The 13,994-nt window shown below is 38.0% G+C and overlaps 1 protein-coding gene across 2 annotated transcripts in view; it reads right to left on the bottom strand.

Moving 5' to 3' along the window:
* Positions 1 to 13,994, bottom strand: part of LOC109399110 (uncharacterized) — a 141,039-nt gene that overhangs the window by 105,988 nt on the left and 21,057 nt on the right. The window lies entirely within an intron of this gene.

Here is a 13,994-nt window from a genome sequence, read left to right as displayed (position 1 = left end):
AGGATATCATATTGAAGTAATACAGTGATTTCGAACCTTATGAATATTATGTCAAGTATTCGTGTCAAGCATGAAAGTTTAAGAATGTACCTCATTGAGGGTGGATACTCAAAGTAATCAGCTATCAAGAATCATAAATGTTGATTTACATTATTAAACGGATTGGGGCATTCACGCCGAAACTTTGATACCAACCATTTGTGCCTTTTAAGGTGACAGCTGAAAAGTTATTTATCAAAAACCTCTCTCTCTCTTCTTGGCGTAACGTCCTCATTGGGACAAAGCCTGCTTCTCAGCTTAGTGTTCTATGAGCACTTCCACAGTTATTAACTGAGAGCTTCCTCTGCCAATGACCATTTTGCATGCGTATATCGTGTGGCAGGCACGAAGATACTCTATGCCCAAGGAAGTCAAGGAAATTTCCTTTACGAAAAGATCCTGGACCGACCGGGAATCGAACCCGTCACCCTCAGCATGGTCATGCTGAATACCCGTGCGTTTACCGCCTCGGCTATATGGGCCCTTATCAAAAACCAAAATGTTTAAAACATTCTACAACCATTACGTATGTTGATTTTTTTTAAATATTTTTCCAATTAATTACAAGCTCTTAGAAGATTTTTCCAAGCTTGTCCTGGAAGCTTTCCGAGCTCCTTTTGGAAGCTTTTTTAAACTTCTTTAGGAGGCTATTCAAAAACTTGATCTGGAAACTTCCTCAAGCTTTATTCTGAAAGTTTTTTTTTCAAGCTTCTTCTGAAAGCTTTAGCAAGCTTTTCCAGGATGCTTTATTTCGTGGCGACGTTTCCATGCATCTTCTGACCCAAGCTTTTTCCTGGAAACTTTTATAAACATCTTCGGATGTGCTTCTGGTAGATTTTTCTTGATAATTTACAAATATCCCAACTAACAATCACTTATTTAACAGGCACCATTATGACGAATTAATTCAGCATAATGTTGAATAATATCTGAATTATTTCCACGTACAACCTATGTTTGGGTTTTGTTCACACAAATTTGGAGAAGTTATAAAGCATCATGTTGTGCACCAACTTAATTGTTTGTCGTTAAAAGCGTTTTACAAGTATACAGGAAAGCTTTTATTCAGCTTTGGCAAAAATGATCGAAAATAAATAAAATGCAAACATGTTGAACTCTCACGAGAGTAATTATTCACCCCCGTGTTAAGAACACCTATTATGAAATAAGAATTACATATAAAATCACCTAAATCCGGATTAGAACTCGAGACCTGTCGATTGCCAGCCGCTTGCCTTCCTATCTGCGCCATCCCAGAGATGGTGAGATGCAGCACCCAAAGCAAAACATAATCTTCCCATGACTCAATAATGATCACTCTTGAACTTGTGTTCAGCAGTGGTGAATTAGCACAGCACGCCCGAGCAGAGGAGAATATCAAATTAATAATTACGAATTCACATAACCTGTGTTTATATCCTGTTTTGTTATTATTCAATTACCAAGGCATAGCTTTTCCATAACAAATTTTGTTGGACATTCTCATTTAGTTATAATCATGCTATTGATATACATTCACTCAGTTACATTTTAATAACATGTTTTGTTGAAGTACAAGTTTCGTTATTGTTGTACATACTATTGATCAACTTATCAAAAATTAGCACAGCAGTAACAAGCGACAATTCGATAATAATGATCTGTTTTTTTTTGTTTTGTTCCATTTTTTAAGCATTCAGTTAGGAAGGAAATTTCCGAACGATTTCTCTGAAAATTCCTTAAATAATATTTGGGGAAACACTTGGAAGTTCTGGAGGAACCCTTCGATAACCTGGAGAAGTCTTCAGAAGAACTCCTGGCGCAATCTTCTTAGAAATTCAAAAAGTAATTCTTCTGAGCAATTATTAAAATTCTTGGCAAAATCTTTCAAAAAACTCCATTCTTCGGGAAAAACTCCTGGTGAAATTCTCAAAGAAATTTTCAGAAAGATCTCAAGATGAAACTCGGAATAAATAATCACGGGAAATTCTGAAGAAATCCTTGAAGTGATTCTGTTCATAGTTCTGGAGGAATTTCTGAAGAAGTCTTTGAAAATCTGTGAAGGATTTCGTGGAAGAACTCTCGGAGAAATTTCTGGATGATTTTTCTTTTACATTCTCTTAGAATGTATTAAAAACTGAATATAGTATTTTTCGATCATTCACAGTATTGTTACTCATGTTATTTGTGGGTTTGTGAGACAAAGTGAATAATTTTATATAATAAGTAATTATATATTATATATATAGTTGCTGTAATTTACTTAGTTACGATTTTGATATAATAACAAATTTTGCTTTCCGATTATTATCAATGACTAATTAATATCAAAATTTATTATTGAAATATTTTCCAAATTCACTGTTATTAAGTTGTTATTGAAACTAAGATAACAAGTTATTAAAATGGTTTTCCAAGAACATTTTTTTGTTATGATATTTGTTATTTTGCCGCTTATGACAGACAATTTTATAACATAACTAGCTGTACCCGGCAAACTTTGTCTTGCCTACTGCGTTTTTTGACATTTCAAGTTTCTAGCCAAGACCAAGTCCCCGGTCAAAATGTACATAAAATCGATTTTCAAAAACTCTTAATTTTTCCATGTTTTATTCCTCATAAACCTTCCTTGGGTGAAAACTAACAGAACAAAACCAAGACGACCAAAATCGGTCCTTCCGTTCGCAAGTTATGCGCGGTCCCACGTATGCCACTACACTGAAAAAAGCGACATGGTAATCCTGACTGTATCGAGGGTCAAATTAAAAACTTTTACCACTTGATTTTGGTAGACCATGATTCGTAATTGAAACAACCATTGAAGGGGTTACATTTACCATGCCTCTTTTTGTTTATGTTTTGTGGTTATTTTGAAGCATATATTTTAGTGCTTTTTACCATGCCGAATGAATAACGACATAGTAAGAGCAACCATCGAAATGCTGTTTTTCACTATCCATATGGTGAAATGCTGGTAGCGGTAGTTTTGGTTTGTTTTCTCAAACGAAAAAAAACAATGAAATTTAGTGTCATATTTTATTGATATACTTAAATATACATGAATAAATAATATACCTAAAATTAAGCGGGAATTTAAAATTGCATAATTTGCTCGAACACAGAATGGTACGGAATACTTTTTTATCCGCTGGCAAACTACTTGGGGAACACCACGCAGAATGAGCAATTCGGAGGCCCAGTGCTGGTTCTTGAGAACCGGATGTCCAGGCGGATTTCGCAAACGGCCGTCGTGTGTGTTGGCCATGACGTTGGCGCTGCGGTCCGGGAAGGGGTGTAGGAAATAAGACCTGAAAAGATAGTTCTTGCGGTTCAGAACTAGGTTCAGAATGAAGCCGGGTAATGTGAGTAAAATATCTCCCTTTTTCAACTGTTCCAACTTACCTTTTGTTGTTTGAATGCGGATAACGGAGAGTGTTGGCCGACAGACCGGTAACTCCGGATCACGAGAGGAGATTTCACATTTTCCCCGCACAAGTGACCTCTGCTATTTTTCCGGCACTTTGACAAGTCTGCACTAGTTCAACTAAAAATTATTCTGGTCTGGAATCCGGCAAACGTTTTCAAGATGGCGAACAGAGACGTAGATGACAAAAAGCAAACTGGAAAATTATTATAACATCTAAATATTTACAGCAACCATGATGCATTGTGAGCTCGAATATGTTGAAAGTTTGAGCAAACGTGTTTGTAGTCAATATTACTATGTTTGCTCAACGAATGGTAAAAGTCGAATAGTACTGCTAAATATGTATATTGTTCACATCACTATGTTACAATTACCATAAAGCATGGTTTGTAACATAGTTTTGTGGTACGTATTGATTTGTGGTACGTAGGAATGAATTTTTAGTTACTTTTACGATATTTGGGAAAGGTAAAACTAAACATAGTGCCGTGGTTCGCAGTACTATACTTTTTTTCTCAGTGTACATTTATATATATATACACAGCAAAAAATCTTGAAATTTAAACGACATGTAAATCATGATGCCTAAGAATTTACATGGATTGAATCTGAATCAGCAATTTCATTTAAAATTAAGCTTTTTTTAATGCACACATTAGGAGCATGAAGAAACATTCAATTTTTTGCTGTTTTGCTGCAGGTAAGACCAAGTGGCTTAAAATGTGATCTGTGATCGCTCCCGTGATAAAGAACTGAGCAGTCTGTGTATTTGCAGTTACCCGCACAACCCCGCACTTCGCCCATTATGATGTCACCGTTGTCACCGTCGTCCATCACCCCAGCAGCAGAAGGCATCGGCTCGCATCCAAAAAAAATACCAGCTCCGATAATTTAGTGATTGGAATTGTTTTGTGTATAAAGAAAACAAATTTCTGTTCAATAAAGTAACAATTGAAATGATCAGTGACACGATATGGAGTGTATGTGTTTGCTTTTAGACTGCTTTAACTTGACGGGAGAAGGAAAGATCCAAGGGAACAATCGGAAATGGGATAAAAGTCAATAAAAGCGAAGCGCGTGCTCTGTTCAATGTAAAATTCAACGACCTTTAATATTACACGTCGGGTTCTTTGCTTAAGGCCATTTAAATTTAAAGCTCGGTGTAATTTTGAGTTTATTTTCATGCTCCATATATGTGCATGAAAATAAACTTAAATTTACATTTTTATTTTAACTGTGTAGATATATTATGCTGATAACTTAAAAATAATTGATTCTATTATTCAGTTATTTTACCCAAATAACACAGCTCCTTATGTTGTTGTGTTTTCCATTCTGATTTCGCTGTCAGTTTTTTTATCGCACGGTGAGAAAATTTGTATCGAATGCGGCCAAAAAGTATTTGTCCTTATTGAAGATATTGTTTATAGACGTACTAATTGCGAAATGAATATGTTTTTATTTTATTATTAAATATCGATCTTTATGAATGTATGGCAATATGTGGTGCAGTGGTCTTGGACATGGTGCATTCCCAAAATCGGTTCAGGTAATCTACTTATACTAAGCCGAAGATCCGTTAAGAAATTATTTTTATTTATGTTTTTGTCATGGAATCTTGATATTATGTTCAACAAGTAGTGCATATCCTTATGCACTGGATACATTAAATGTCTCCAGTTCTGAATGCTATTTGGTTATCTAGGTGACTGTGGGAACAATACTCAGTAAACACGACAGCACTGAAATGTCAAATGCATCGATCCTAGCGCCTTGTACAATCATCGAACTGCTGCGGAAGATAAAAATATAATAATCAATGTACAAGATATCAGACTAATAATAATAAATAAATGCCTCATTTTCACGTTGATTACGTTTTTTGGCACTCAATTTTGCGCTACATAATTCTATTCTATTTTATGTTATGTGATTAGTTTAAAATATTGTTTCTTTAATAACTTGGTTGTCTAAACAGTTTTAGCCATGATTTATCCCATAATCCGAACAAAGTTCAGAGTCAAACCCGTCATAGTTGAAGGTGTTTATTCGACAAGTGAAAAGCACATCGTACAGTAACATATGCTTATCGATATATCAGCTTAATAACATGCAGACAAATGTTTTGTTAAACTCTTTTGTAAAGGAATCAATCAAAGATTTTAAAGAACAAGATGCCCCACTTCTCGGAATCCCATATAAGCATCTGGCGAACGGAATTATTTGACTGGAACGCCAACGGTGGTGAGAAATCGCAACTTTTTATTGAAAATAATCGCAGTAGCTCTGGTTTTGTTCTGCCGCACAAATGTCACATCTGCGTAAAAGTTTATGGGTGAAAATTGTTATGACTGATTTGATTGAGTTAAAAAGCGAGATATCGACGAGATCCAAATATCGAAATATTCTATGTAAGTAAGCAATAAACTATATCTTTTACCAGTTAGTTTTTTACATTTATGAATATTTAGATTCCAGATTACTTTCGCTTCCTAATGAAACATAGTAGTGTCCGTATACGGAACTACTTATGTGATGCAAGGCACCGTTAATACAGAAAACGATTCCATCGCGTGTGATTGTGAGCCAATCCGGGAGCTATCATCAGAACTCCTGGAGAAGAAGTAATTTCTGATCCGGATCCGATAGTATTTTCCCGGTGGATTGTTAGAGAAGACTGGACATCCTGATGCTTAGTCCAAACCTCTCAGAAAAGTGTGCAATATATATGTAGAAGAATTTATACCAACACAATAATAAATGTATTATTTTCTAAAGATTTCATTATTATCTGGTCGGCGTTAAGTCAGATCGGACCATCTGTTTTTCAATGATTTCGAGAAAAGTCCTACAAGCACTTGAAATTTCAAATCTCTGGCATTATTTCCAGAAATACTATTATTCTTTTATGTAATGACACAACTGCATCAAAATAATGTCGAAAAGTTCAGGTTTAACGAATTCCTCAGCTTATCTTTACCTGCGCGAAAAATCGCGTAGTCCACTCTGACTGAAAGCCGACCATCTATCGATCACGCTGTAGAAGCCAGTCATAGCGGAGATTCTCCGCTATGGATGGCTTCTACAGCTGGACCTAAAGCAACTACGGGGACGGAGTAAAAATCCCATTTCATTGGCTAATCGTTGAACTGGGTTGATGTTTAGGACCAGTCTTGGTCGTGGTTCGATCTGATGCACTGATGAGTCCTCCAAACCTTTCCTCAGATGGTGTAGCTAGTAACCTTCTCAAAAATGTTCAAGTTTTTGAGATCATATATGTATGTGGGTTCCACTGCTCTGAAGTTGCCTAACAGTAACGAAATAAAGCTGGTTTTCGACTAAAAACTTAGACTGGATAGCCGAATGATTTTCTGCAACGCCAGGAAAACTGCCGAAAGTGACGTTTTACGCTGTTTTATGTTTACCCCAGAATTTGATATCAAAGTCGCCCCTGGTTCTGCCTGGGCAAATCAGTTCGACCGCGAGTCGTAGTGTGGCGCACCAATCGGTAAAAAGTGTTCGCCTGCTTATCGCTAGAGTTGATTATATTGTACTCTATAATATTTGAATCAATGCTTATCGAATAAATTTCTTGTTATACTTTTGAAAAGTGTTTTAATATATCATTGTCAATACTGATGAGGAAAGTCGAACATTGACTACTTTTTCAATTGAAAATTAATTTAAACAGTAATGTGTAGAGTATGATTTTAGTTCAGCTATCATTACCATTATCAACCAACAATTTAGCAAGCTTGCTTGTTCGTGACTTGCAATTGTTAGTTGGGGTATTCTTGAAGCCTTTTCAAGCATATGCTGGAAGGGTTTCGAAGTGGAATCTCTTACAGCTTCTCTTGAAATCATTTCCAAGCTCCTCCTTCTATAAGCTTCTTTTTCAAAGATGGGCTAAGTATCCAAGCTTCCTCCAAGCGTTTCAAGCGTTTTCAAGCGTTTTCAAGCTTCCTCTTGGAGGTTCACACAGTTCTTTCGAGCTTCTCCTGGATGCTTTACTAAGCTTCCACCAAAAGTTTTTGATTTTTTTTACCGGTGGCATTTCCAAGAATCTTCTGGTTTCTTTCCCAAGCTTCTTCTGACCCAAGCTTATCTCGAAAAAAATAAAAGTATCTTTGTATGCGCTTGTAATACAGTTTTCAATACTTTTCTTGAAGCTTTTGTAAGCTCTTGCTGGAAGCTTTTTCAAGCATACGCAGAAAGCTTTTTAAAATAGAAGCTGTTTCAGTTTCTCTTGAAACTTTTACAAGCTTCTTTTTGAAGGATTTGCTAAGTATCTTTTTGATACTTTCAGCCATTCCTAAGTATCTTTCGGATGCTTTTGGAAGCCATTCCTGGATCATTTTCCAAGCCTTTTTTGAACGCGAAGCCTCTTATTGGAGCTTTTCAAAGCTCTTTCAAGTTTCTGCTGGAAGCATTGTCTAACTTCTGCTGGAATTTCGCGCTTCTCCTGGGAGTTCTTACAAACTACTCCTGGAAGTTCACCGACGCTTCTTCTAAAAGCTTTCCCAAGATTTTTGTGGAAGTTTTTTGAAGATTCTTCTGGACGACTCTTCAATCTTTTTCTGACCAAGCTTGTTCTGGAAACTTTTATAAGCATCCTATGGAAGTTTTTCTGGTAGATTTCCCAAGCTTCTCCTGAAAGCTTTTTCAAGCTTCTCTTGAAAACTTTTACAACCTCTTCAGAAAGCTATTAAATAGAAACTGCTCCTGTGAGCGTTTCCAATCAGCTGAAAGCGTTTCCAAGTTTCTGGTGGAAACTTTTTTAAGCTCGGTCTGGAAAAGTTTACAATTGTTCTAAAGCGTTTCCAAGCTTTCTTAAAGTTCAAGGGCTAATGAAAAAAATCGTGTTAATAGCCTAAGACTGTTTAGCCATTGACCAATAGACCAAACTTTACGATTGCCGTTACTACAATCATACCCAGTCAACACACGATCGTATATGATGTTGGATACGATGCAAAAGTGGAGGCGATATACGCACACTTTACACGCGGTTAAATGGAAGCAGGTACGCATATGGCCTCCACGTTAGCATCCTATTCAACATCATATAGGATTTTGTGGGTATTATAACAATAGATCTTATACTATCAAACAAAAAAATACTGATTCAACATATAACATATATGTTAGATTAGCATTTAATGACCGGCAGTAAAGGCGCATATAGTTCTGAATAAATACAATTTTAACTGCTTGTTGATTACCTGGGAGTTTTTGGAAGTTCATTACATAAGTCATAAACGCTCAATATTTCATTGCATTCGGTTCATTGAATTAGGAGATATAACAGTCAAAAGTTTTACACGTTTGCTTCATAAGCAGATGGTCATGGGTTCGATTCCAGCCCCGGCACTTTCGTCAGTTGCTCTTTCCCTCCGAGAGCAGCTCTTCTGAGCCCATGGCTCAAACGAACCCGGATATTTGGACATCGGCGAAGCGGTAACTCATAATGGACCCCTAATCGAACTGGAAAAAAGAACAACCAACTGCCACACATCAACATCCTCGTGCTCATCATTCTACCATGATGGGGAAGTAAGTGAAAGCAGCGCAACGGCAACTAAGGCATTGTCCACTTAGAATCCGGACGGACAAAATCACGTATATCTCAGGAATGGAATAACAAACATAAAAGGTGAAGCCCTCAAAACAAAGATTATTTATTGTAGTTTCATGGAAAAATTACATTGAAATTATTTATTTTTATTTCAAATACATTTTTTCACTTTATCCGTGTTAACTTCCTTAAAAATCTGCACAACGGTGGTAAATTTTAGAATCAACCCCTTCGGCATGTTAGTCCAACAATCAGGTCGTCTATGCAATTTCCTAAGTGCCTTGATTAGTCTGATTAAGATTCCGAAGAAAAAAATCAAAAAGTTTTTCTTATTGCGAAATGAGAGGCAATTTGGTTAAAAGAGTGAATGCGAAATTTGAGTGTTTTTTCGTTGATAAATACTACCCATCCATGACGAAACCACTGAACGGCTCCGGCTGCCGTAACAGATCATCAAATTAGATAAAACCTCTATAGATCCCTTGTGTGCGTTTTTGAAAAGCAGCACGCGGTTATTGAGGCTGTCATCCTTGTATAAATTTGTTCTCATTATCTTGTTTTTAAGCAAAGATGCCCAGAGTTCGTACTTCTTGCCAAATCTTCGAATTCCAAGCAGATTAATCAATGAACCCAAGCTTTAATCTTCTGGAGACACTTATTTATGCCATGATTAACAACATCTATGCACAAAACACATAATGGTTTTGAAGATATTAACATTTTTTGCGACTGCCGTACCTGACCACGCTAAATTTTCAACGTGTTTGTGCAAGATTTTTTTCCTTCTCTTGTCTTCAACCTGAAATAACTTTTCACTCGTTGCAAGAAAATCGATGAAATTTTCACCGTTAAAAGAGGACTAGTGTAGAATAAGACTGCTGTAAAAGAATGAAGATTGTGATCATTGAGAGCGTCCCTAGAAAATATGCCATGCGTCCGGATTCTAAGTGGACAATGCCTTAGTTCGATATAGTAGAATTATAATAGAATACATTTAGGCGTTGTACAAAGTGTAAGTACAGCTTCCAACTGGATTCGCTCACGCAGTGCCCTAGTGGACAAAAGAGCTGTAAATTAGGTTAAGTGACTGAAGAATTAAAAGAAACAGTCAAAAGTTGGCTATCGGATAGTTATGTCTTTTTCTAGAATATTTCTAACTTTATGTACAAGGTTGTTAATCGATAAATTATCGCCGATAATTTAACGCCAACTATGACCTCGTTGACAGTTTTTCGATAATTCGACGTTAACGATAAATAGTGCGTTACATTAACGTTATCGTTATCGCGCCTTCGATAATTTATCGAAAATTATCGAGTTAACTGTTGAATGCCAAGAGAAAAAAAAAATCATTTGGGTGGAGATTTTGTACTCTTCCCGTTCGTGTGTATGATTAAAGTATGAACATGTTGGGTATTTTTTAAAGGTTAACTTAAGCTAAATTATATGCATCGCAATCTACTACGAGTAAAAAAGGTAAGCACCAGGGAAAAAAATCTCTTGCCTAACACTGTGATGAACAGGAACCGGTAGGAATTTTCACAAAAATGCTTGGTGGAATTTCAAAATGTCCAATGAAACCGTGGTTAGAGGAATCGTTGGGGTCCTGGAACTTCCGATAAATGCGAAAAATAACTGAAAAAATACGTTACATCTTTCGCGTTGCAAAAAACTCGGAATCTCTGGTGTGATTTTCGAAGGAATCTTCAGAGGAATTCTCGAAGCAATCCCTGTAGAATTTATTTTTAAATGACGCAAATTGTGAATGGAACCCCAGGCATGGTTCCCGTAGGAATAGCGCGGAATTCCAGACTTTCGCGATGGAATTCCTAGCGAAATACTTGGAATCTCTGTGAGATTTTCGAAGGAATTTCCGATGCATTCTCTGTGGAATTTATCGATGGAACTCCTGGCAGGATCCCCGTAAGACTAGCGAGGAATCCCTGGTAGAACTCCTGGTGGATTGATGCGAAATGTCCAATGGAATCCCTTTTAGGGTCTGTGTCAATTGGTGAATTAAAATTAATTTTTACTTAAATTTGACAGTTCAACACTTAAACTTGACAGTTCTCCTAAGGAAATAATTATCGAACTGCCAAGTTTAAGTGAAAATTAATTTTAATTCGCCAATTGACACAGACCCAGAATTATTGTTCGAATCCCCGAACCGTCCAAACAGCTATGTAGATGTCAAGCGTTTTCGACCAAGATTGCTATGATCGAAACTTCCAAAGTTAACTTTGTTGGAGAAAAATAGTAACAGCCCCCTGCTAACGACGACGATCGTGGATGTGTGACAGGTCCCCGGTCGATGATGACAGTAATGACGACGACTTGTGTTGAGTTTGTGTGTATTATGTAAGGAAAACCGAACGAAGCATAATTGCTGATGTATTGTGCACTATATTGTTTGTTATGATTTAGTCCGTACTAGTCCGTTGCGAAGTAAAGTTGTTTGTTGACAAACGTATTCCGCGTACTTAATCTTTCTTCGTATCACGCGAACCCCGGGACGGGTATTGTCCGGTCGAACGGTAGTGTAACCGTATCCACTGTGCCTGGGTTTCCATCAGGTAATGGGCTCAGATTGCGCGAAGAAAGTAGAATGAAAAAGTGTGTGGATTGAGAGACACTTTGTAGTGCGTTCTATATGAACGATCTGTGTAATTGTTGTTATACCCCGGAGGCTGCAACGGTTTGTTTGCCGACGAAGAAAGTGTGGGAAGTGTCGTCGGCGAGATAATAGAGCTGATCGCGAGAAGAACTAGCTACGGACAATTGTTGTGAGTTTTGTTTGAGGAGGAGCAGAATTGGCTAATGCGCCGAAAGTTGTTCGGAATCATTCTGCAACGGACCCATTTTGTTGTGCGATTCGTTTTGTTATGGACGTTAAGGAGACGTAGCTCAGTGTGTCGTTGAAACGAGTGAATGAAATAGTGTTGAGTCTGTAGTGGTTGAGTTGGAAAATAAAACGGTTCACAGTGGTCCAGAAAGAAGATTTTGTGAGACGAAAATAAAAAGGCAATAGTTGAAAATATTAAGAAAATGACGGACACAAACATTGTTTTTGATCGACTTAACGAGTCCAACTGGGGAACCTGGAGATTCCGGATGGAGCTAATGCTTATGAGAGAGGACCTATGGTCCACAGTTAAAGATCCCAAGCCTGAGTCAGCAAATGTTACATCAGTATGGACGAGGAAGGATGAGAAAGCGCGAGCAATGATCGGATTGCCTTTGGAAGATAGTCAGTTGACCCATATTCTTGATGCTGTAAGTGCCAACGAAATGTGGGAGATGCTCAAAGGCTATCATGAGCGAGGTTCGTTGTCGAACAAGGTCCATGCCCTACGGAGACTTTGTTCGATGCGTTTAGGTGAAGGAGAGAATATGTCAAAGCACCTTGTTGAAGCTGCAGAATTGGTTCACCGTTTGGCAAGAATGGGGGAGTCGTTAAAAGAACATTTGGTTGTGGCGATTCTTCTGTCAAGCTTGCCAGAATCCTACAATCCACTTGTCACCGCTCTTGAAGGCCGCCCGGAAGAGGACGTTAAACTAGAGTACGTGAAGGGAAAGCTTTTGGATGAATGGCGGAGAAGATCTGAGAAGCGGAAACAGGAGAATGCTCAAGAGGAAGTGAAGAAGTGCTCAGTACTGCCAGAAAAACGAAATATTCGGAAGTGCTACTATTGTGGAAAAGACGGCCATATCCAGTGTTATTGCCCGAATTTACTGAGAAAAATAGCAGAAGTGAAAAAGAAAGAAGATGAGGCGAAATCATTGGCGGTACAGCATCCAGAAGCAGGAAGTAGCAGTCGGGGAGCGTGTTTCACGGTGAAGACAGCAAGTGATGTGCCTGTGAATCAAAAATGGATTATTGACTCTGGTAGTTCAAGGCACATGACGAATACAACAGCGTGCTTGAGTTGGTGGAATCCCTGTGTGGAAAATATAGCGTTTGCAGACGGAAGAACATTAACGGCCAGACGAAGCGGACAGGGAAGAATCGTCGGACGCGGACTAGAAGCAGAATCCGTTGAAATCAAACTGAAGGAGTTGCTGTTTGTTCCTGGGTTGTCTGTTAATGTGCTATCGGTGAGCCGAATGACTGATGCGGGCTACTATGTGCAGTTTGGACCTAAGGATTGTCGCATTATGAATGCTGAAACTGTGATTGCTGTTGGTGTTAAAAAGGAAGGCCTGTGCTATCTTGTGTAGAAAATGTAACTTTGTTGGTCTCGGTATTGATCCAGGAGGAGTTCGAGAAGGATCAGTGGGCTGCACTAAGGAGGAGTATTGGAGAAAAATAGTGACAGCCCCCTGCTAACGACGACGATCGTGGATGTGTGACAGGTCCCCGGTCGATGATGACAGTAATGACGACGACTTGTGTTGAGTTTGTGTGTATTGTGTAAGGAAAACCGAACGAAGCATAATTGCTGATGTATTGTGCACTATATTGTTTGTTATGATTTAGTCCGTACTAGTCCGTTGCGAAGTAAAGTTGTTTGTTGACAAACGTATTCCGCGTACTTAATCTTTCTTCGTATCACGCGAACCCCGGGACGGGTATTGTTCGGTCGAACGGTAGTGTAACCGTATCCACTGTGCCTGGGTTTCCATCAAACTTCAGTTAACTAACGTTGAATTATCGAACGCCGATGAATCCTGCGATAATTTATCATCATCGCAGTGGGCGATAACGTTGAATTTGATTATCGTTATCGCCGATAACGATAATTTATCGATTAACAACCTTGTTTATGTAGAATAGCTCGATCTTTCAGAAACTTGGGCCATTGATAGACAATTAGCTGACATGCTTACAGTAAAATTTTCGAAAATTTTTTATGCACTTTTCGAAAAGTTACAGTTAGTTGACCATTTTGTTAGTGACAGTCAGTGAAAATTTTTTCTGTCCCGATCAATTTGTCTATCCCCTGCATAGTTGCCCGGGTAGAGGCGAATATCAAA

The sequence above is a fragment of the Aedes albopictus genome, chromosome 3 (assembly GCF_035046485.1).
Source record: "Aedes albopictus strain Foshan chromosome 3, AalbF5, whole genome shotgun sequence".
NCBI lineage: Eukaryota > Metazoa > Arthropoda > Insecta > Diptera > Culicidae > Aedes > Aedes albopictus.
Note: the sequence above shows the minus strand (reverse complement) of the source record. Positions and strands in the feature narration are given on the sequence as shown.